The 22,645-nt window shown below is 42.4% G+C and overlaps 1 protein-coding gene and 1 long non-coding RNA gene across 3 annotated transcripts in view; one reads left to right on the top strand and one right to left on the bottom strand.

Annotated features, from left to right (window-relative positions):
- Window positions 1–19,850, bottom strand: part of LOC130680461 (uncharacterized) — a 48,220-nt gene extending 28,370 nt beyond the window's left edge. Inside the window, exon 1 of the long non-coding RNA XR_008993495.1 lies at window positions 18,397–19,850. This is a non-coding gene — a long non-coding RNA (uncharacterized LOC130680461). The remainder of the gene's footprint in view (window positions 1–18,396) is intronic.
- A 363-nt stretch (window positions 19,851–20,213) lies between these two features.
- TMEM45B (transmembrane protein 45B) overlaps window positions 20,214–22,645 on the top strand; it is a 29,185-nt gene continuing 26,753 nt past the window's right edge. The window contains exon 1 of one of the 2 annotated variants that reach the window (XM_036930119.2): window positions 20,214–20,362. The gene's annotated coding sequence lies outside the window, so the exon portion shown is untranslated. Of the gene's footprint in view, window positions 20,363–22,485; window positions 22,637–22,645 lie in introns of those variants that run through there. The other variant, XM_057491080.1, reaches the window with a different exon arrangement.

A 22,645-nucleotide genomic window follows, 5' to 3' on the forward strand; every position in this document is an offset into this window, starting at 1 on the left:
CTTGGTTGAGAGAGGAAGATTGCTGGCAGCTTTCCTGGAGTTGACAAGAAAACCTTAAGGCTTTCTGTTTGGTCACAATGGATCCAAAGCAAGAATCCAAATCAAAACATGTGGATCTCAGAGAAGAGGTACAAGGCCAAATCAACATTTTTATAGTAGCCGCAGAGGTGAGAGATCATCAGCCTCACCTTAGTGTGGAGGAACTGGAGCCCCATGTCAGAATCTACCACCCATCCTCTATAATTGTATTAATTGTTTATATCATCATATAGGAAGATTCTCTGGTAAAGAGTTGTTGAAGTTTAACACATGTACTTCCTTCATGTTCTCTCTTTAAAATCACAGCCCCCAACCCCTTACTCCTAGAAACCACTGATATATTTCCCATCACTGTCTTCAGAAATGTCATGTAAATGACACACAAATGAGAAATTTACAATATGTAAGCTTTTGAGACTTCTTCTTGCACTCAGCATGCCTTAAAGTGCCATCAGTTGTTCATTATTTCTTATTGCTGAGTAGTATTCCATTGTATATACCACAATCTATCCATTCACCCATTGAAGGACATCTGGATGTTTCCACTTCGGGGTAATTATGAATAGAGAATCAGTAAACATTCAGATACAGGTTTTTATGTGAACATAGTTATAATTTCTCTAGGGAGTGGAGTGTATGGAAGATGTATGTTAACTTTATTAAAAAACAACCAAGCTGTTTACCAAAATAGCTATACCATTTTTCATTTCCACCAGCAATGTATGAGAATTGAAGTTGCTCCATATTCTTGTCAGCGCTTGGTATCACCAGTGATTTTTGTTTTAGCAATTCTACAAGATGTGTAGTGATATCTTATTTGTGGGTTTAATTTACAATCTCCTAATACCTAATGATACTGAACTTATTTGTGTATGTTTATCTGTACTCATGTATTCTACACACAAATCCTCTGACAGATATGTGATTTGCAAATATTTTCCCCCACACTACTAGGTCTAGTGTTTTCATTCTTTTAAGAGCACCTTTCATAGAGTAAACATTTTTAATTTTGATGAAGACCAATTAGTCAAAAAAAATTTTCTAAGAACTGTTCTCCTAACTTAGGTTACAGAGAATTTCTTCTGCAAGTTTTATAGTTTTACATTTTACATTTAGATCTATGATTCACACTGAGTTAATTTTTGTATAAGCTGTGAAGTCAGTATTCTGTTTCATATATTTACTTTGCATATGGATATCCAGTTGCTTGAACATCATTTGTTGAACAAATGATCCTTTTTCTACTGAACAGTTTTTGTACCTTTGTCAAAAATCAATTGGCCATGGTTATGTGAAACTCTTTCTGGGCTTTCTATTTTGTCCCGTTGACCAGTGTGTATCTGCATGCAATACCACACTGTCTTGATTACCACACAGCTTTACAGTATGTCATACAATCGGGCAGTGTGATTCCTACAACAATATTCTTATTTTTCAATTTTGTTTTAGCCATTCTAATCCTTTGCCTTCCTATGTAAGTTTTAGAACCAGCTTACCTATATCAACAAATATTCTGGTGGGATTCTGACTAGAACTGTGTTAAATGTATAGATCAATTTTGGCAGAATTGACAACTTTTTTATGTTAACTCTTCTGATTCATGAACATAGTATGGCAGGTCTTCTTTGAGTTCTTTCAACATTTATAGTTTCCAGTGATATTTTTGCCTAGGTATTTCAGCTTTTGAAGCTTTTTAAGTGGTATTATTTTTTACTTTTGTTTTCCAATCACAGATTTCTGGTTGTGATAGTTCATTTTACATCAACCTGACTAGGTCTTCATATCCAGTTTTGGGTCAAACACCAGTCTAGATGTTGACTTGAAGATATTTTTAAAATGTGATTAACCTTTAAATCACTAGACCTTGAGTGAAATAGATCACACTCCATAATGTAGGTGGGCTTCATCCAATCAGTTAAAGGTGTTAAGAGAAAAAAACTGAGATTCCCCCAAGAAGGAATTCTGCCTCCAAATAGCCTTCACCCAAGCTGCAACATCAGCTCTTCCCTGGGTCTCCAGGCTGCTGGCCTGGCATGCAGATTTCAGACTTGCTAGTGCCTATATGTACACACACACACACATCCTATCTTTTCTGTGTCTGGAGAACTCCAACTAATAGATTGGCATATAGAAATATAATTGATTATTTTAATGTATTACCATTAAATCCTTGAACCTTGCTAAATTCACTTACTAGTTCTAGGAAATTGTTTTTGCAGACTCCTGGGGACTTTCTATGTGCACAGTTAGGTCAGCCATGAGTAGGAAGCATTTTATTTTGAATAAGAAGGTAGCATCTCTGTGAGATTCTCTTTGTAGGTTAGAAAGTTAATGTCCCTACTCCTTTTGAAAAACATGAAAATTCTGAGCGAATGCAATAGAGACCGAGTTTTCTCAGTTGTGAGGTGGTAAGGAAGGGGGATTCAAACAGTAGTTTAGAATATAAGCCAGACAGTGGGACCGGAGACAAGTGGAAGGAAAAAGCTCAAAGACAAACCTAGCCTCTTCCACAGTAAGGGCAGGCTTTTAGAGGAAGCAAGAATCTGAGCTTAAACTGAGCCTGGGTCGATCACAGGATCCAAGTAAGTCTGCCATATTGACAGGAAGCCCAGTCTCTATAAGGTGGGGGTAGGGGTGTCGCTAAGTTTTCTGAGCTGGAACTCATTATAAGAAGCAGCAGGCACTGCAAGCTTACACAGGAGCATAACCTTAGCACATTCTGAGTACAACAGGAGAATTTTCACTTAAAGTCTATAAAATTCTGGGCATAAGCGCTCCTTCTTGGGAGCCCCTCTAAACTGTTAAGTCCAGATGAGAGAAGATCCCCATAGACCAAAACAAAGCATTGACCTCAGCACCCAGCTGAGCAGTGGTGGAGCAGCTCTGCAAAGTGCATGCTCCTTGGGCAGGGATGCACCCAGCCCCTGTGACACAGCCTCTGTCCTGTGGAAGATAATATGCACACGAGCACATGAAATGCTCCCATAGCAACCTAAGATTCTGATCACCAATTCCAGCTTCGATTCTGCACCCAATTTCAATGTAGGGGCAGGGGGCTGCCACACCAATCAGTTCTCAGGCACCAGGTGGGTGTCCCACAATTCAACTCAATTCTGACACTATCTACGTGGAGATAGTGTCAGATACCACCGGTGAAGGGCTCAGTCCTACAAGACTGTCCCCCTTCATGTGCCAATTGTAAGCCCAGGTTGTCACTAGTGCTTCTGAAAGCCCACCTACACATCAGAGGTTCCCACACCCTCTCCTCAGGTTTGATTAATTTGCTAGAGCAGCTCAGAACTCAGAGAAACAGTTTCTTAACTAGAGTGCCAGTTTATTATAAAAGGATAGAACTCAGGAACAGCCAAGGGGAAGAGATGCAAGGGCTAGGTATGTGGCAGGGGCACAGAGCTCCATGCCTGCCCAGCACCTCTCCATGTTCACCCACCCAGAAGTTCTCTGAATCTCACCCCGATCTTTTGGGTTTTATGGAGGCTTCCTTACACGGGCATGGTTGATTAAGTCATTGACCATTGGTAATTGATCTCAATCTCCAGGGCTGAGGAGGGACTCAAAGCCCCAACCCTTTAGTCATATATTTGTTTCCCTGACAACCAGCCCCATCCTTAGGTTATCTGGGGGCTCCAGTCACCTCATTAACATAACAATAGACCCTTTCTTTGCTCTCCACACGGGAAATTCCAAGAGTTGTAAGTGCTCTGTGCTGGGAATGGGGATCAAGATGAAATATCTATTTCCTATATAAATTACAATAGCCCCAGACACTTGGTGCAGACTTTGAAGAGGCTCTAGGGACCCTGTGAGGTCATGGGGGGCTAAGAGGCAGTGATATTCTGCTTCCATAGGCCTGTGACCTCAAAGGAAATTTTTAATGGAAAGGGGTATTTCACCTTTGTCGCCTTAGCACTCATCTGCCCCGTCTTTCCTCACGGCACCTGCCGGGGTCTGCGTCTGCCGTTTCCACAGAACTAGAATGATGGGAGGGTGGCGTCCACCTCCGGCCTGCTAATCACCACGATGCCTCGCCCCCACTCACTTTTCTATCACCCCATAGAAGGTTCTGAACAGCTGTGCCCACGTTCTCCCAGGCTATGGAAATCGCTCTTCCAACTATATGCCCATTAGTGGCCCTGGGCATCCACTCCTTTGCCCCTTCCCCCGCCTCCGCTCTCTCCCCCAGATCCACTCACCCTCTAGATTCCCTACACCCTGCACCCGATCCTCCCCATGCTCTCCCCTCCTTCTTTCCCGATTGCCCACACCGAGACTGTACACCCTCCAGAATCCATGCTACGCTGGGCCCCTCGGAACCTCCTGCGCCCAGTCCCCGGGACTTCCTACCCGCCCCCGGTGCCCTGGCGTCCCCCGCCTCCGGACAGCTGGGACCCTCCTGGATCCCTTCTCATCACCGAGCTAAGCCAGTGTTCCAAACAGCGGCCTGAACAATGATGACAACTGTACAGTTATTTTGGAAGGTCTGTGTAGCCAAGACACAGAACAGGGCAGAAAGGACAGCAGCGTGCGGGGCAGCGGGAGGCAGCAAGGGCAGCCGCCCGTGCGGATGACCTCAGAAGCCGGGGCTTCTCCCAAAGGATGAGCAGTGGGGATAAAGTCGAAACCAGCCCTTAGCGCCCCATCCCTTAGATAACAAGGACTATAAAGACACAGAAGTAGCTTCCTTTACAATTACCTTTACTGCGGACCAGGACCCAGGCCTGGATTAACACAGGTCAGGGCCTATTCTGAGCACAAGCACTCTTCAAACTGCAGTTTTCCAAACAGCCACGAATGGAGTCCAATTATACATGGTAATGTATTTCTTCCTTTTGTGTGTGTGTTAAACAAGAAAAATTCAACAGAGTAATTTAAAAGATCAAATTTACTTTATTGAAGAATTCATGAACCAGACACCATCCCATCTAATAAATAGAAACTACATCAAGCTACAGCAAAGGAAGGGTTTTTGAACATAGAGAGGGAGCAAGAAAAAAGGAAATTTTACAGAATCCATTGTTTTAGACAAGGTCACTTTTCTAAGGTGAATGGAAGAGGTTTATCAGTAAATTTCCTGGTGCTGACTAGGAATGTCCAGGTTGGCTGGTTAAAGATTACATGGTGCGGGTTTGTTTGCAGTTGTGGGGCCCTTAACTAAGTGACTCTATTTGGGGCCTGTGGTTTTGTTTTTAACATTTTAAGCTTTATAAAACATACATATAGAAACTTACATAAATCACACAGTTGCAGCTCAATGGATTTTTCACTAAGTAAACACATCTGTAAAAGCAGCACCCAGATTAAAAAACTGATTAAAAACCCCAGAACCACCCAGACCCCACATCAGGTCACTACTCCATCCCCAACCCCAGGGCAGCTTCCATCTTGAGTCCTAACATTGTACATTAGTTTTCCTGTCTCATGAGTTTTAGACAGTAAAATCAGAGACTGTCACTTTAATGACTGGCTCTTTTCACTCAGGTGTGTGAGATTCACCTTTTTTGTGTATAGTTTTAGTTAATTCATTCTTATTGTTGTACAGTATTTCATTGAGTAAATATACCACAATTTATTCATCCACTCTACTGTTGGGCAGTTTCCAGTTTGAAGACATTGATAATAGTAGTGTGAACATTCTAGAACATGTTTTCCGATAAACATATTCATGCATTTATGCCACGTGGACACCCTGAAGTGGGACTGCAGTTCCGAGGACTATATTTCAAAGAAAAGAAAACAAAATCAAGTTTGATATAGATTTGATTGTTACAAGAAATGAGTCCTGTGATCGTAGTGAATCCAAGCTCACCACAAGCAGTAGTTGGAGTGTTCTTGTTTTAGGACAACTATAATATCAGGAGACACATACAAATTGCAAGGAGATTATTCAGAGAAACACTAGATTTATTTAAAATTATGGGAAAGAGCTCTGAAAAAGATCATACAATCATTCAGATAAGTAAGGCTGATGAGTGTGGCCAATACTATCTTCAGTGTACCTGTGTAAGTTCATGCAGTTACTATTCATTCTTACATGCAGAATTTTCTGACAGTGAGAACCGTGAATCATTGGAAAAGGAGTCACACAGGAAGTGAGGAGGTTATGGTATGTGCATGTGGGCTCTAAAATCTGCACTAGAGTTTTTTTAACAAGCCTGGATGGAGGGAAGGAGGCAGATGAGAGTCTACGATCTTAAGGAAAGAAGATTTCATGTCACCATTCTCTGTCCTGGACCCTCATCCTGTGTGTGAGTGGAATAGTTTCATTAATGCTATCAGATGCCCTCACTAGGATATGCAAAACATTTATGAACAATTTTATGTCATCCCACTTTCTTTGAATTGGGTGACAGAATTAATCTTCCCATTTGAAAAACAAAAGCAAAGCCCCAAGGAAATCTGCATTTTCTAATTTCAGTTTCAATTTCTGATTTCAGTTTCCTGCAAGTTCTGTCCTAGTAACCGATGGGATCTAACCTGTGAACCAGGCTGAGACGGGCTCATTGCCCACCACCAGGCAGTGTGGCTGAGCCTACAGCACCACCTTGTGTTCACAGTGAGACAGTGACATTTTTCACGTCTCATTCATTACTCGGTATTGAGTGCTATTCCTCACTCACCGTGATAGGTGCAGGTCATTCAAAGATGAGTGGGACGGTGTTAGAGTTCAAGTTTTAATCACCATATGGCTTTGGACAACTTAGTTGACCTCAATTTCCTAAACCTGAAGATGGAGATACTCATGCCATTTCTCAGAGGAGTATATAAGTTACGCAACGTAAGTCATATAAAATGTTTGTTAACTCTGTAATCACTCCACACATGGTAACCACAAGGCTGGATCCCTTGAAGAGGTGACATTCCTATTGGGGAGGCAGGCATGTAAATGGAACACAGAAAATACATGATAAATAATGAAATGGAAATGGAAAATTTCTCCATCGATATTTCATCCACCCTGGCAAGCATCAAAGCTAATATTGCCCTCACATGTGATGTTTTGGCAGAAGGTGGTAAGACTTCTTGGATCTCAGTCAAAAACATCAGTAGGTGCTAAAATAACAATAAGGGACCTCCTTTGTGTCCAAAGAACTTCCAGATATAGGTTATCTAGCATCATTCGGTTTCTAAGCTGTATTTCTCAAGTCTCAGATGCTACATATTAACATAATATGTCATATATATGCAAAGTAACATTTCAGAACTTTATTTCATCTATAACAGATATTCTCTAAATTCATGAACCTTAGAGGGTTAATTTCAAAGCATATGGTTGATAAAACAGCATAGCCTCTGTCTTAGCTCACCCTAGCAAAGACAGTGGAATTCGAGGTTTCTTCCAATCTTGCCAACCCTAGCAGAGTTCCTGGAGAGTTCAAGAACGATCCCTATAGTGTCTAGACACTACCAACCACATACTCTGCAAGCAGCTCCTCTCTCTGGTCAGTTGGTTCTTCTCTTTGCTAAAGCTACTCTCCCTGTCTTTCTTGTGGCTCACTTTGCTGATACTAAAATCTCTCACCTCGCCCCCTCACTTGAGCTCTACTGTAATCCTGAGGATGAGACCACTAGCTTCCCCATAGGACTTTTCTTTTCTAGTCACCATCACTGCTTCTGGACTGAGCCACAGACTCTCGGCTAAGCCGTAATGTGAGAGTGGGTGCCTCAGTCCAAAGTGAGACTGGGGGCTGCTGCTCCAGAAGAAAATGGCTACTTTTCTTCCTTTCTTGCTGCATCCACAAGAGGGAGCCTCATGCCAGCCTTTCCAGGCAGAGCCGTAGCCCCCCAGACACTTCCTCTTTCATATTCTTGTAGGTGCAGCACACAGTGAGGTAAAATTTACAATGTCTTGCATCCAATCAAAAATTACCACGCATACCAACACACACACAGAAAAATACCACCCATAATAAAGAGAACCACCCCAGAAATGACACAGATTATAGAATTATAGAATTAGTGGGCAAGGGCATTAAAATAGTCGGTATAACTGTATCCTCTATGTTGGAGAAGCTTGAGAAAAAACTGAACATGTTGGTTGAGACATGAAAGTTTTTTTAATATACCCAAATTGATCTCCTGAGAATAAACTACAATGTCTGAGATGAAAATACACTGGGTAAAATTAACAGCAGATTAGACATTGAAAAAGATCAGTAAACTTGAAGACACAGAAACATAAACCATCCACAGTGAAATAAAGAGAGAAAAAATACTGAAAAAAACATGAAAAGAGGACCAGTACACTGTGGGACAACTTCAAACAGTCTGATATATGGAAAAAAAGACACTAGAAATGCTTCCAAATGTAAGAAGAAATCCTCTAAAATGCCAGAGAGCCATCAGAATTCTTAAATAGCTTAAGTGGAGAAAAAAAAAATTAGTTTGATGCCCATGATCCCAACATGTAAGTCTTTGTGATGCAATCTCAGGTTCTCACTCCTCAGAAGCCCAGTCTGTGCTTAGGCTAGCACAGCCGTCACCCCAGGATTTAACATCACATTGCTCGTTGATTAATCTTTTAATAACATAAATAATAATATGACCGATAAAGGTTTATTCCAGGAAAAAAATAGTGTTCAACTCTGGGAATCCCATTAACAAAAATCATTGAATTTATATACTAAAGAAGAAACCCACACGATTTTATGAAGAAATGCAAAGAAAGTTTTTGCCTAATATTTAATAGCATTTTTAATAAAAACACTAACTAAAATAGGAATATAAAGAAACTACTTAAACATGATGAAAACTGTTTATCAAAACCAACATTAGATTTCTCCTTTTAATCATGATGGAACAACAGAGATTGGATTTATCCTCTCTCCTTAAACAACCAGATGCTGGACAAAACATATGAAACAAAAGTTTTCAGACATTGCACAGCAGACAATGAAGGGCAGTGACCCCCAAGAGAAGGAAAATAAATGGGATGAGCCCTAAAAGTGCCATAGCTCAGCACCTGGAGAAAGTTTCCAGGCTGAACACAGAAAGGGGAGAAACCAAAATGGAGCCCAACATTCTCCCAGGGTTAGAGAGACAAGGTTCAGGGCTTGAGCAGGGCAAGATGCTGAAAATTTGCAAGGTAAAGTAGAGGGGGAACTGAAGAAAAAGAAGGCCCCTGAGATCTGCAGAGGGATCCCTCAAGTCCTGAGCTGAGGACTGTGATGTGCATGTGTCAGGAAACTCCCAGGGCTGGGAAAAGAACACCAAAAAGGGGGAGGCATATCAACCCTAGGAGTTCACCTGGGGCCACACATTGTGCTCTCACCAGCCAGGGTGGAAAGACTGCCTAATATCTGAGACATTGGAAACAGGTCTCAGAAGCAATTTGCCTCAGTAGCACCAAATTAGCCCTCAATCAAAAGTTGTGCTTCCCTGTCCTGTCAAAGCTTAAAAGCAAGCCTCAAAAGAACCAAACTGATTCCAAGTAACCTACTGCATTCTAAACCAAGCCCATAAAGATGGAAAGGAATTTTTAAAATCCAGCACCTGGTAACATAAAATGTATAATGTATGGCATCCAATCAAACATTACCAAGTATGTAAATAAGTAGAGCAATGATTTATAACCAGGGAGAAAAAAAATCAATCCACTAATCCAAAAAAGATCAATCCAAAAGAGCACAAAGAACACCCATTAACTATATTATAGTTACTATTTCACACTCTTGCATCATCAGGGATTTTAGCAGCAGATGCTGACTCAAAAATTTAGGAATTGGCAGATTTCCTTTCTCTGAGTTTTGATGTTAATAAACTAAGAGTTACTAAGAAGAAAGAAAAACAAAAGCCTGGCTGACAGACACAGAATTCTCTAACCTTCAAAATTTCAAACTCTAATAGTCCAACCTCACAATTAAAGAAATTAGAAAAACAAGAACAAATAAAGCCCAAAGTCAGTAGAAGAAGGGACATAATAAAGATCAGAGCATAAATAAATAAAATAGAAAAAAATCAATGAAACAAAGAGCTGTTCTTTAAGAAAATAAATGAAATAGACAAACTCCTAGCCAAACTTACCAAGAAAAAAAGAGAGTACACATATAAACAAAACCAGAAATGAAAAGGGAATAGTCACACTGGATACCATAGAAATACAAAGAATTACTAGAGAATTCTATGAAAAATTATATGCAAATAAATTGGACAATCTAGAAGAAATTGACAAATTCCCAGAAAAATACAACCTTCCAAGACTGACCCAAGACGAAACAGAAAATCTGAACAGACCAATTACCAGCAATGAAATCAAACTGGTAATCAAAACACTCCCAAGAAACAAAATTCAAGGACCAGATGGTTTCACTGCTGAATTCTACTGAACATTTAAAGAAGAGCTAATATCCTTCTTAAAGTATTCCAAAAAGTAGAAGAGGTGGGAATACTTCCAAACACATTCTATGAGGCCAGCATCACTCTAATACCAAAACCAGAAAAAGACACTACAAAAAAAGAAAATTATAGACCAATATCCCTGATGAACATAGATGCAAAAATCCTCAACAAAATATTAGCAAACCAAATTCAAACATACATCAAAAGGAACCACAATGTTGTTTATGTGAAACTTTCATAAGATTGTATATCAATGATACTTTAATATAAAAAAATACATCAAAAGGATCATCCATCACAACCAAGTGGGATTTAATCAGGGATGCAAGGATGGTATAATATTCATAAATCAATCAATATTATATACTATATTAACAAAAAGAAGGGTAAAAACTACATGGTCATCTCAATAGATGCTGAGAAAGCATCTGACAAAATTCAACATCCATTTATGATAAAGACTCTCAACAAAATCAGCAAAAAGGGTAAATGCTTCAACATAATAATAAAGACCATCTGTGATAAGTGAACAGCTAACATACTCTATTGTGAAAAGATGAAAGCTTTTCCTCTAATATCAAGAACAAGACAAAAACATCCACTCTCGCCACTTTTATTCAACATAGTACTGGAAGTCCTAGCCACACCAATCAGACAATACAAAGAGATAAAAGGCATCCAGATTGGTAAAGGAAGAAGTTAAACTCTCACCACTGGCAGATGACATGATATTATACATAGAAAACCCTAAAGACACTACCAAAAAAAACTATTAGAACTAAACTAAATTCAGCAAAGTTGCAGGACACAAAATTCATACCCAGAAATCTGTTGTGTTCCTAAATACCAACAATGAACTAGTAGAAATAGAAATCAGGAAAACAACTCCATTTAAAATTGCATCAAAAAGAGTAAAATACCTAGGAATAAACCTAACCAAGGATGTGAAATACCTGTACTCTGAAAACTATAACACACTCATGAGAGAAATTAAAGAAGATACAAATAAATGGATATCTACACTGTGTTCATGGATAGGAAGAATTAGTATTGTCAAAATGGCCATCCTGCCCAAAGCAATTTACAAAGTCAATTGAATTCCTATCAGAATACCAATGGCAGTTTTCAATGAACAAATAATTCTAAAATTCACAAAGACCCTTATGTGGCCAAATCCATACTGAGAAAGAAGAACAAAACTGGGGGTATTACTCTCCCTGACTTCAAGCTATACTACAAAGCTATAGTAATCAAAACAGTATGGTACTAGCTTGAGAACAGACCCATAGATCAAAGGAACAAAATAGCACAGAAATAAACCCACGCTATATAGTCAATTAAAACTCAATAAAGGAGCAATGAATATTCATGGGGAAAAGACATCCTCTTCAATAACTGGTGTTGGGAAAACTGGACAGCTACATGCAAGAGGATGAAACTGGATTACTGTCTTAACTCCATACACAAAAGTAAACTCAAAATGGATCAAAGACAGGAATGTAAGATATGAAACCATAAAACTCTTAGAAGAAAACATACAAAAATCTCTTGAACATAAGCATGAGCAATTTTTTCCTGGACACATCTGCTCAGGCAAGGGAAACAAAATAAAAAATGAAGAAGTGGGACTACATCAAAATAAAAAGCTCTGTACAGCAAAGGACACCATCAGCAGAACAAAAGGCAACCTACTGAATGGGAGAATATCCTTTTAAATGATTCATCTGATAAGGGGTTAACATCCAAAATATATAAAGAACTAATATGCCTCAACACCCAAAAAGCAAATAACCTGATTTAAAAATAAGTGGAGGACCTGAAAAGACACTTCTCCAAAGAAGAAATACAGATGGCCAACAGGCACATGAAAAGATGCTCCACATCACTAATCATCAGGGAAATGCAAATCAAAACCACAACTAGATAGCACCTCAAAACAGTTAGAATGGCCACTATCCAAAGATAAGAAATAAGTGTTGGCAAGGTTGTGGAGAAATTGGAACCCTCTGCACTATTGGTGGGAATGTAAATTGGTGCAACCACTGTGGAAAGCACTATGGAGGTTCCTCAAAAAACTAAAAAGAGAAATACCATTGGACCCAGTAATTCCACTACTAGGAATTTACCCAAAGAAACCAAAATCTCTAATTCAAAAAGATCTATGCACTCTTATATTTATTGCCACAGTATTTACAATAGCCAAGATATGGAAGCAACAAAAAGTGCCCATCGATAGATGAATGGATAAAGAGGTGGTACATATACACAATGGAATATTACTCAGCCATAAAAAAAGAAATCCTGCCATTTGTAACAACATGGATGGACCTAGAGGGTATTATGCTGAATGAAATAATTCAAGTGGAGAAAGATAAATACCATATGATTTCACTTATTTATGGAATATAAAACAAAGCAAAACAAAATGAACAAACCAACAGTAGACTCATAGACACTGAGAAGTGACTGGAAGTTACCATGGAGAAGCAGTCAGGGTGGGAAGGAGGGAGGTTGAGGGGGATAAAGAGGCACAAAATCTCAATCATTATGCAAGTTGGTCACAGGTTTGGAAATGCAACATGGACAAGATAGTCAAATGGGTCCGTAACATCTTTCTATGTTGACAGATAGTAACTGCACTAGTGGGGGTAAGGATTTAATAATATGGGCAACTGCTGAACCACTGTGTTGTATAATTGAAACTAATGTGAGATTGGTTTATATTCAATACTTCAATTGATACTTTAGTTAAAAAAAGAAAAGTCCTAGCTATTCTTATCCTTTTTGCATTTCTGTATTTGTTTTAAAATCAGCTTACTGTTTCTCACACACAAAGCTTCCAATGATAGACTGAGATTGCATTGAATCCATAGATCAGTTTGGAGAGGATTAAGTCATTACTATACTAAGTCAGTATGTGAACATGGTATGTCCCTGCTTTACCTAAGTCTTCTTTAAATTCTCTCAATATTGTTTTACAGGTTTCAGTGTAGATTGTTTTACAGGTTTCAGTACAGGATGTAGTTTATTAGATTTACTTATTTATGATTATTACCTGAATCAATTATTCCTTAGAAATTGCCAAATGCTAATGTTCTAATTCTATTACTCATTTTGCACTTACTAGCTAGAATTTTTCTTCAAATACTGTCCTATATCCTCTAAGACTGTTTAATTTCCTTTCTCTACAGTTCATACCAGAAGGGCATGATTAATGACTAGTACTTTTCCTTTAGTTAAAAATTTTTAAGCGAATGAGCTGGTACCCACCAACCCTCAAAGCTATCTAATCAGTTTAGGTTTTGCTGGGAAAGGCAGTCTGATGGACAATCTTTCGAACCCTGACTCAGCCCCATAGGAACGGGCCTTGGGCTGTCCTTTCCAAGAGACAAAGAGCCCACACAGCTGTACAGGGCTGATAGCCTTGTGGAACATCTTTCCCTGACTCAGACTCAATGTGCGCTTCTTTATTCTGCTTGAGTCTGTGTGTCAATCTCTCAGACACACCCCTAGCTTTCAGTATTTCAGACTCCACAGGGGAGGAGTCCAAGTCTTTCTGCTCTGCCGCACGATGGGTGCACACAGACCAACAGCCCTGCGATGGCTGCCAGGGATGGAGAGGGACACCGCTGGCCAGGCGGGACCAATGCACACCATTGCAGGCGATCTTGCTGTCTCTTCTGTATGTGGGTAAAGCGCTATTCCATCCAGTAATCTACTGTGTTGTGTTGTCCTTGGCAATTCTGATACCAAGTATCTGATACCAAGATACTGTGCAACAGGCAGAGCATTTGGATTCGTAGTCTTGGTGGCTGGCGTTGTGATGGGTTTTGCTATTCTCCCTATAGCTGGAGTCCTCCCCCGGGACTGGTAATACGTTCACTATGTTCTGCTTGACAGTTTGGCACACTGAGCAGGATCACCAACTTTGGCATGGTGGAAACAAAAGGGTTTGTCAGCCCCATTGCCCCAAGGTGGTGCCGGCTCCTTGACGGTGCCTGCCATCGAAGTCGAACAGTCTGAAGGGGAGGCGTGGAGCTGAATATATGTACGACTCACTCTGAGAGGACACCCCACGTTTGGGCACCTGATGTAGTGTGCCGCTCATCTTCTTTGGGTGAAATGAGAGAACAAAAAACACAGACAACACAGACAGACAGACAATGGCTGCAGCCCCGATGTGGCGCAGCACCTTTATTTTTATACTGCTTTTCTCGGACCTCAGTCAAGTGCTATACTCATCTTTCCCATCTCAGGGGGGAACAGGCCAGAGCATCTTGTTGATTTTCTTAGAAGCTGCCTGGTAAGCAGTGGCGGTGTTTTCACACATCCTCAAGGTCTCCCTATTTTCAGAGTGAGGAGTCTTGGCTCATCTTCGAGGACAAGATAAGTTTTTGTGGGCAGATAACTTCCAAGGATGGCACCGGTTGCTCTCAAGCTGGTGCTTTCCCGGGCTGTGGTCAGACATGGGGGAAGGTGCTTTCCCATTCTGCCTACAAACATGTGAGAAGGCAAAGGTTGTCCCCCAACAGCTCCTCAAGAATGATGGGCTGACTGAGATGCTTGCCTCTCTCTGGCCGTATGGGTATAAACGGGATGTAGATAATCTCCCAGTCAATAGGGATGAGCTGGTGTAATGGAGGAGGGCAGAGAGAAAAGAGGTGGATCCTAAGAAGAGTAGGAAAACTATACCCTGGCTCTTGGCTACCCTAGCACTCCCATGCCACCCTTCAAGTCCCATGGTGCCCCAGAGGAGTGTGTGGAAGAAGGTCATCAAGAGGACATGTTGGAGAAGGACATCACTGTTGACCCATGAGCTGGACCCAGGCAATGAAAGACTCCTCAGCCCCTCCCCTGTCCTCGGAATGTGTATTCCACATGCTTTGCCCACACACAGAAGCTGCCCCCAAGGACACAACCTTGAGGTGGTCATGTGGTGGCGAAAACATGACTGTACCCAGTTACAGGCTCTATATAAACTTCTAAGATTCTGGTGGGTGGGTGTAGAGATCTGCACATCTTGTGCTTCCAAGATAAGCCTGGTGAGTAAGTTCCCTCACTTATTTAACCTGACTCTTATCAGTGTGAGTGGGCTGCCTCTTTCTTCAGTCTTTCCATGCCCTCCACATATGGAGGCCAGTTTCAGATTACATCTGGGAATCTCCCAAGGTGCCGAAACAACAGAGTGACAGGTGATTTCCAAGGGAATTAAGTGGGTCCTGAGCAGAGAGCTCCACCCAGTCCAAGTCACTTACGGGCTTCATATAAGATCTATTTCCATTCCGTGCAAAACCACTGATGGTATTGCTGAAAATAAAACTGTTGAAATGAGATCCTCCTCTAGGAATGAAATACAAAAACTGAAGGACAAATACAGACAAAAGCTAGAGGAATCTCATACAGCCTTGTTGGTGTGTCTATTTGGTAAGGGGATATTGCAGACCCAAATGTCTGAGGCTGAATATGCTAAGGACAGGGTCAACGTCTCCAGGTCTCCACTGTGGACCAGTGGCCTTATACCTCTGTCAGGATAAAAGGGTAAAATAGGGGAATTCAGACTTTTATGGGGCTCTGGGATAGTGGTGCCCACATGACAATATTTCCAGGTTCCCACAGGAATAAGATTAAACTGTTGACATTGGATAGTTTGGGGGTGAACACAGTGACCCTTGGCAGACAGGTCCTCATCTGCTTGTGGGTGGGGCCCTTTGGGTCATTTGAGTTACCAGGAACCATGGTTCCAGTGTAGAATGCAAATAAGCATTAACATTGCAGTCTTGTGCAGTACTGGACACTATCACCATCATGAAGGGAATGTACCCCAACAAACACTGGAGCGACTGTGGTGGCCAAGTGCATTCCTACCCCTCCAGAAATGCCCAGGTCATGGTGCATCGTCGGACAGAAATAATTCCACATACTAGGTTGGGAAAAGGATATTACTTTGTTAACATCGGCCTTGCTGAAGACAGGAGAGTTATAAATCACTCCGTCACAATTTAACAGCCTGCTTTAGTCACTCAAAAAGGCCTCCAGAGCATAGAGACTGACAGCAGACTTTCACAGGCTGAATGCTAAGTTTCTGCCCCTGGCCGCTGTGAGACAGCAGTAACCCACCCTGGAGGTCAGTATGCTGTCATTGACTTGGCTAATCAGGATAAATCTCAGGACCAATTCACAATCATATGAACAGCCTGCTGTATATTTCAATATGTTCCATAGGAACACCTCAATTCCCTTGCAATATGCCACCAGTGAGTGGGGCTTGACCTTCAAAGAACCCAGGTTACCGCAAGAGTTTGGTCCTCCATTACATCCCACCAAAAAACAGGTGAAGGTGGCTCTGCAATTAGTTGCTGACATGAAGACTAGTGGGACTTGAGCTATAAATCCAGATAAAGTCCAGGACCAAACACAGCAGGTGCAATTTCTAGAAGCTACTTGGGTGTGAAGCCAAATAAGTATATGAGATACAGCAAAGCAAAAATTGTTGGCCTTGGCATCACCAATTTATAAAAAAGAGGCCCAACTTCTGGTAGGCCTCTATGGGTACTACAGGTAGCATATGCCCCACCTGGGTGTTCTTGTGGCCCCTAGTTAAAGTGACCCACAAGGCCACCAATTTTGAATGAGGCCCTTTGCAGCAGCAAGTCTTGGAAGCTGTTAAAAAAGCTGTGGTCTCACCACTGTCTTTGGGGCCTTTGGAGCCTACAAGTCTAGACACTATGGAACTATATTGCCCACAGCCTCCACAGATGCTGACTGAAGTACAGCAACAAGAAACTGCCACTAGGGCATGCTGGCCTCTTGGATTTCGAAACCACAGATTTCCTGAGGCAGCCACCAGATGCACTCCTTTTGAAGAGTAATTCCTTGCTTGTTGCTGGGCAATGGATGGAGACTGAGCATCTCAGAGCCAGAGCAACAAACGTGACACTATGACCTGAACTACCCACTCTTACTTGGGTGATTACAAATCTTACCAATAAAATTGGACAGGCTCAACAGAGTTCAATTATTAAGTGGAAATGGTGTACCAAGGTCAAGCCGAGCCAAAACCCCAACAGACCAGTGGCCTCCACGAACAACTAGCAAGCTTACAGAAGGGACCAAGCACCCCACAGGAATGCTCTGGCAAGGCATGTTTCACTGATGGCTCTGCAAAACTGAAGGCAGACAGGGTCCACACAGCTATGGCCACCATCCAGCCAATAGTGACTATCTTTTGGCTGAGACTGGATGCAGATGGCTCTCAGTGGGATGAACTACATGAAGTGGTAATGCCTGTGCAGACCACCCATACCACCGCACTTTGCTACATTTTCACTGACTCACGGGCCATTACCAATGGCCTAGCCATCTAGTCAGGAGATATACCATAACCTAGTAGAATTTATTCCTGAAATGCAAGGATAGTTCAACACATGAAAATCAATCAATATAATAATCCATCTAATAATTAACAGAATTAAAGGGGGAAAAAATCCATATGATCATTTTAATCAATGCAGGAATAAAGTATTTGATAAAATTCAATGGCCTTGCATGAAAGTAACACTTAACAAACTTAGAAAGAAACTACCTCAACATAATAAGGCCATATATGAAAACCCACAGCTAACATGATACTCGGTGGTGAAAGACTGAAAGCTTTTCCTCTAAGATCAAGAACAAGACAAGGATGCTCAACTTTTTCTACTTTGACTCAACGTAGTATTAGAAGTTCTCATCAAAGTAACTGGGCAAGAAAAAGAAAGAAAAGGCATCCAAGGAAGAAATAAAATGACCTCTCTTCACAGATGACACAATTTGTATGTTGAAAACCCTAAGTATTCCACACACACACTACACACACACACAAACTGTTAGAAGAAATACTGAATTTAGCAAGGTAGCAGGACCAATGCTCATATATCAAATATCAGTACAACACCAACATTCAAATATCAATTGTATTTCTTACACTAACAAAAATCAGTAAAGGAAATTTAAAAACAATTCAACTTACAATAGCATCAGAAAGAGTAAAATACGACGTTGCCCACATCACTTCCACTTGTAGCCTACAGTCCTGAGCTCAGTCACAAAACCTATCTTAGCTAAAAGAGAGCCTGGGAAAAACAGTACTTATTCTGGGTGGCCACGTGCCCAATTAGTGCAAAGATGGCCAAGGGAAGATTGGCTAATGGGCACTCCATGATAATATTTCCAAAAGAACAATTATGGCAGCAATATATATAAATAAACCATTTCCTGTTGAATTAAAATGGCACCCTTGCGTTTATTAGGTTCCACCTATAACTGGATCTGTTTCTAGATGCTAATCTGCTCCACTGCTATATTAAAATGGTTTTATAATCATTAGCTCTTCTTGTATTAATTTATTACTGTTGGCATATCAATTTATCTTTTGTGAACTGTTTGACTTAAGCTATTTGATTTATGTTATTTTTACCGATCAAATTAAAGACAGTCAGACTTAATTGTAAAAACAGGTTTGTCCTGTAACTGGGATATTAAAATTTGAGGTAGAGATGATTTTCTTAGCTCCAATTTTTCAATGTTCAGAAGCATCTCTACCCATCAGTAACCATAACTAAGAGATCACAAATTTGTTTCATCACAGCCTTAGAGGAAAAGAAAACATTACTAAGGAGAAAGCATGACCATGGCCAGGATCTGGTGACAGGGAACAGCATTTCCCAGGGTAATAAACATCTAGGACCCCACCCTATCATCCATCTCAAAAACAATGGGTGTGAGCAAGTGCCCAGATGAGGCCTGATAGGTAAATAAATCCCCAAGGTGATGGTAAATGAAAGCGGTACTCTCCCAGCTCCTCGCTCTGCCACATTATCCATCTGAAGTGTGGGGCTCAATTAGCCGTTTAATGAGAGCAGTGCCTCTGCCATCATCTCCTTCACCAGGCCTCTTCACTTTGTTTTATAGGGGAAAAATTTGCTCAGCTTTATGCCTGATCCTCAAAAGTGCCTTCCTTTGACTTTATAGGAAAGAAAAGCATTTGATCAAAAGAAGCTGCACTTGGGATCCCATCCCCTCCCCCTCTGCTAGTGTGTATCTTTTGCCTTTCTTTAAAACCTAAATACAGCATCCCTTCCAGGAAGCCTTTCTTGGTTTTCAGTGCCCTCAACAATGGAATAAGCTGAAGGCACTTAGAGATGGAGAGGTGAGGTTCTCAGCCCTGCGTCCTAGCGTCCCGGGAGGAACCTTTACAGGCTCCTCTGCCGTACTCTCCCCAGAGTCTGACAGTAGGTCTGAGATGGAGCCTTAGGTCTGGCATCCTTTTAACTTCCACAGGGGGTTATGAGAAACTGTTCACCTAGGCCAACCCCTTAATTCACAGATGAGGGCATTGAGACTACTGACTTCAAAGTCCTGCGATCCTTAGTAGGAGGGCGCTGCGTAGCGTTATCTCCAGCACCTAGAATTAGGCCCCGCCTAGGGAAGAAAGGGAGGCAGGAAGTAGTGACTGCATCCGTGTGACACAGAGCTGAAACTAGAAGACTGGATTCTGGCCCAGGATGCGACACCAGAGTCTTCCTTTGCTGAAGGGTGATCCGTGACTAGTTCACCCCACTGCTAGCGAGGGAACCAGGCTAGGACTTGAAACAGCCTGTGCTCCGAGTCCCCGCCGCCTCCCAGGCCCCTTACTTGCTTTGCATCACAGGAGGTCACGGTTGGTTGGCGGGTAGCAATCGACTTTTGGGGGCCCGGAACCGGCCCCAGTCGGAGCACACACCTTAGGGCGTATCTGGGATCAGGAGCACCTGGGCGGGAGTGTCAAGGGCGTGGAGAGAACTGCGAGCAGGGACGGGAGGCCCCGCCCACCCGCGGGGCGGGGCGCTCCGTGTGGGCGGTGGGCGGGGCCGGGCGGGACACCTGCACAGGCTGGTGGCTGCAGCACCCGGCGTGCGGCGCGGGCAGCTTCCAGCTCGGAGGAGCTCGGCAGGTGAGACGGCCGCTGAGGGCAGGGGCTCGGACGGAGGGGGCTCGGGCAGGGCAGGGGCTAGAGGGGCTGAGGGCGCAGCACTGGGGACGCTGAGCTGGGGTCCCACGGGCTGGAGGCCGGCGCACCCTACCGCTCCCTTACGCCGCGCGCTCTGTCCTCACCGCGGCCCTGGAATGAATAGTGCTCCATGCCCAGCCCGTCAGGTCGACCGTGTTGCCGGCGGAGAGGAGTTTCGAGGTGTGAAGCCCCCGCCTTCCGTTGTGCCCCAGGGTACGGGGACACCCCGCCGGGGATGTCTGACCCAGAGGCCCAGAGCTGGCCTCACTTCGCTCCCCACAGAGGTGGGCGCTGAACCCCTCCTGAGTCTCCGCGCCAGCGCCAACCCACCAATACACCGACCAGAGACCTTCCTCAGGCCGGGAAGCCTGGAATCTAGTAACAAGAGGCGATTGATTGATAAAGTCCCTGAGCCATTATTTAGCTTCCACTAATAGGCCTGTGGATAGAAAAGGATGTCGGGGAGCAAAGCGGTTGGGAAGTTTATGTCCCACCTAAAGTAGTTTTTGGTGACCCTGCCTGGTGCCTGGTGCAGAGGGGACAGCCTCTGGAGATGGAATCTAGCCCTGGCTGTAAGAAAGATCTGTGTTTCAGCAAGGGCAACCAAGCATTTTGTGAAATCGTTTAAAAATTTTAGCCAGGCACCTGCTGAAAGTCACAGAAATGACCATTTCCTCTACACTCTGTGCCGCCCCTTCCCTCAGGGCCATTTGCTTCCCATCCCCAACCACTTGCCCCATTGCTCCCCCACCCCCACTCCACCCCGCTCTGTTTGGCTCATAAAGTGGCACAAGTATTTTACCTGTATGTTTACATTCATTTTAATAGGTAGCATGGCTTATTGTTCATAAGAAACAGGTACTGGTTTTCACCAGATGTGCAACGTATTCAGCATCATCTGGGTTTTGTACTGTATTAAACAATGCAAGGGAGAATGATAATACACTCAGATGGGGCCAGAGGCGCTTCAGGCGTAGTTCTTCCTGACTGAGGGTTCATGGGCTTAATAATGATGCAGTTACCCTCTGTTCTAGAGTTTCTGGAAAAGATACGGAATTGATACGAAGGCTTTATTGAACATGGTACCTTTATTTTACAAGAGGAGAGTACCTGACCGAAGCAGAGAGGGAAGCAGTATTTCTGGCTGTGCATTATTTGTTGTGGTATTACCAGAGCCAGACATTCAATTTCCTCTTTAAAGAGCTTTAATTTCCTCTCACTTGTTCCATGGGAGGTGGAAACACTACCACCACTTATCTCATCCTGCATATTTTCCTTATATTCTCTGGGCTCCTCGCTCACCCTTCTGCTGGATTTGGGTTGTGATGGCCTGGGTGAAGCTACTGAACCTCACATTTGGCACCAGTTATGCTATTTGAGGTCTTCCCCATTACATCCCTGGTTATGTCTCTTGCCTAATCTTAGCAAAGGGCACTCTGAGGTAATCAAGATTTGGCAAGGGCTGGGGGGTAAAGGGGTGAAGAGAGACTTCTGCTTTCTTATCTCCCCACCATCTTCAAGTTAACATCGGCTGTCATGCTTAGTTGGTCAGTATAGATGTTTTACACTGGTTATAATCAAAGGATTATCTCTTCTTCTTAAACGCATTTGCTTGTTGAAAACGGATGAAGGGTAGGTTTACCATAATTAGATCCACTCCCATAGCCAAAATCCTGATTATTGCAAAACTTCTTATAACTGTGGGTAAGAGCGTGGCAGTCACTTCTGAGTCTTTAACTAATGAGTATATAGGTAGATTTCAAATCTACATTTCTTCTTATAGACTGGTCACTGACCAAAAGCTAGGCTTTTCACAATACTGTGTAATACTCAGTGTGAACATTAGAGGCCACAAAGTGCTAGAATACCCACACGGCATTTGAACTCAGCTTCCTTTTAACCAGCCAGCCCTCTCCCCCTAACCTTCACTGGGGCTAGAAACAGAAATGATTTGAATTTCACCTATTTATGTTCCTCTTGTCTGTTCTCTTTTGTAAAAATAAAATAGGTCACAAGGTACACTATTGGAAGGAGAAGGAAACTCAAAAGATTTATCAGCCTTATGTGATGAAGAATTAAATGAAGATATCAGAGCACACTCATGTGTTTCCCTTGCAGAATTTAAATATTATAAGCCATTATCCATTATCTTGCTGGCAGCCAATCATAATGGGGCTTTACTGAATATAAAGTGATTTCCATAAGCACCAGTGTGAGGTAAGAGTA

Source organism: Manis pentadactyla, chromosome 13, assembly GCF_030020395.1.
Source record: "Manis pentadactyla isolate mManPen7 chromosome 13, mManPen7.hap1, whole genome shotgun sequence".
Classification (NCBI taxonomy): Eukaryota; Metazoa; Chordata; class Mammalia; order Pholidota; family Manidae; genus Manis; species Manis pentadactyla.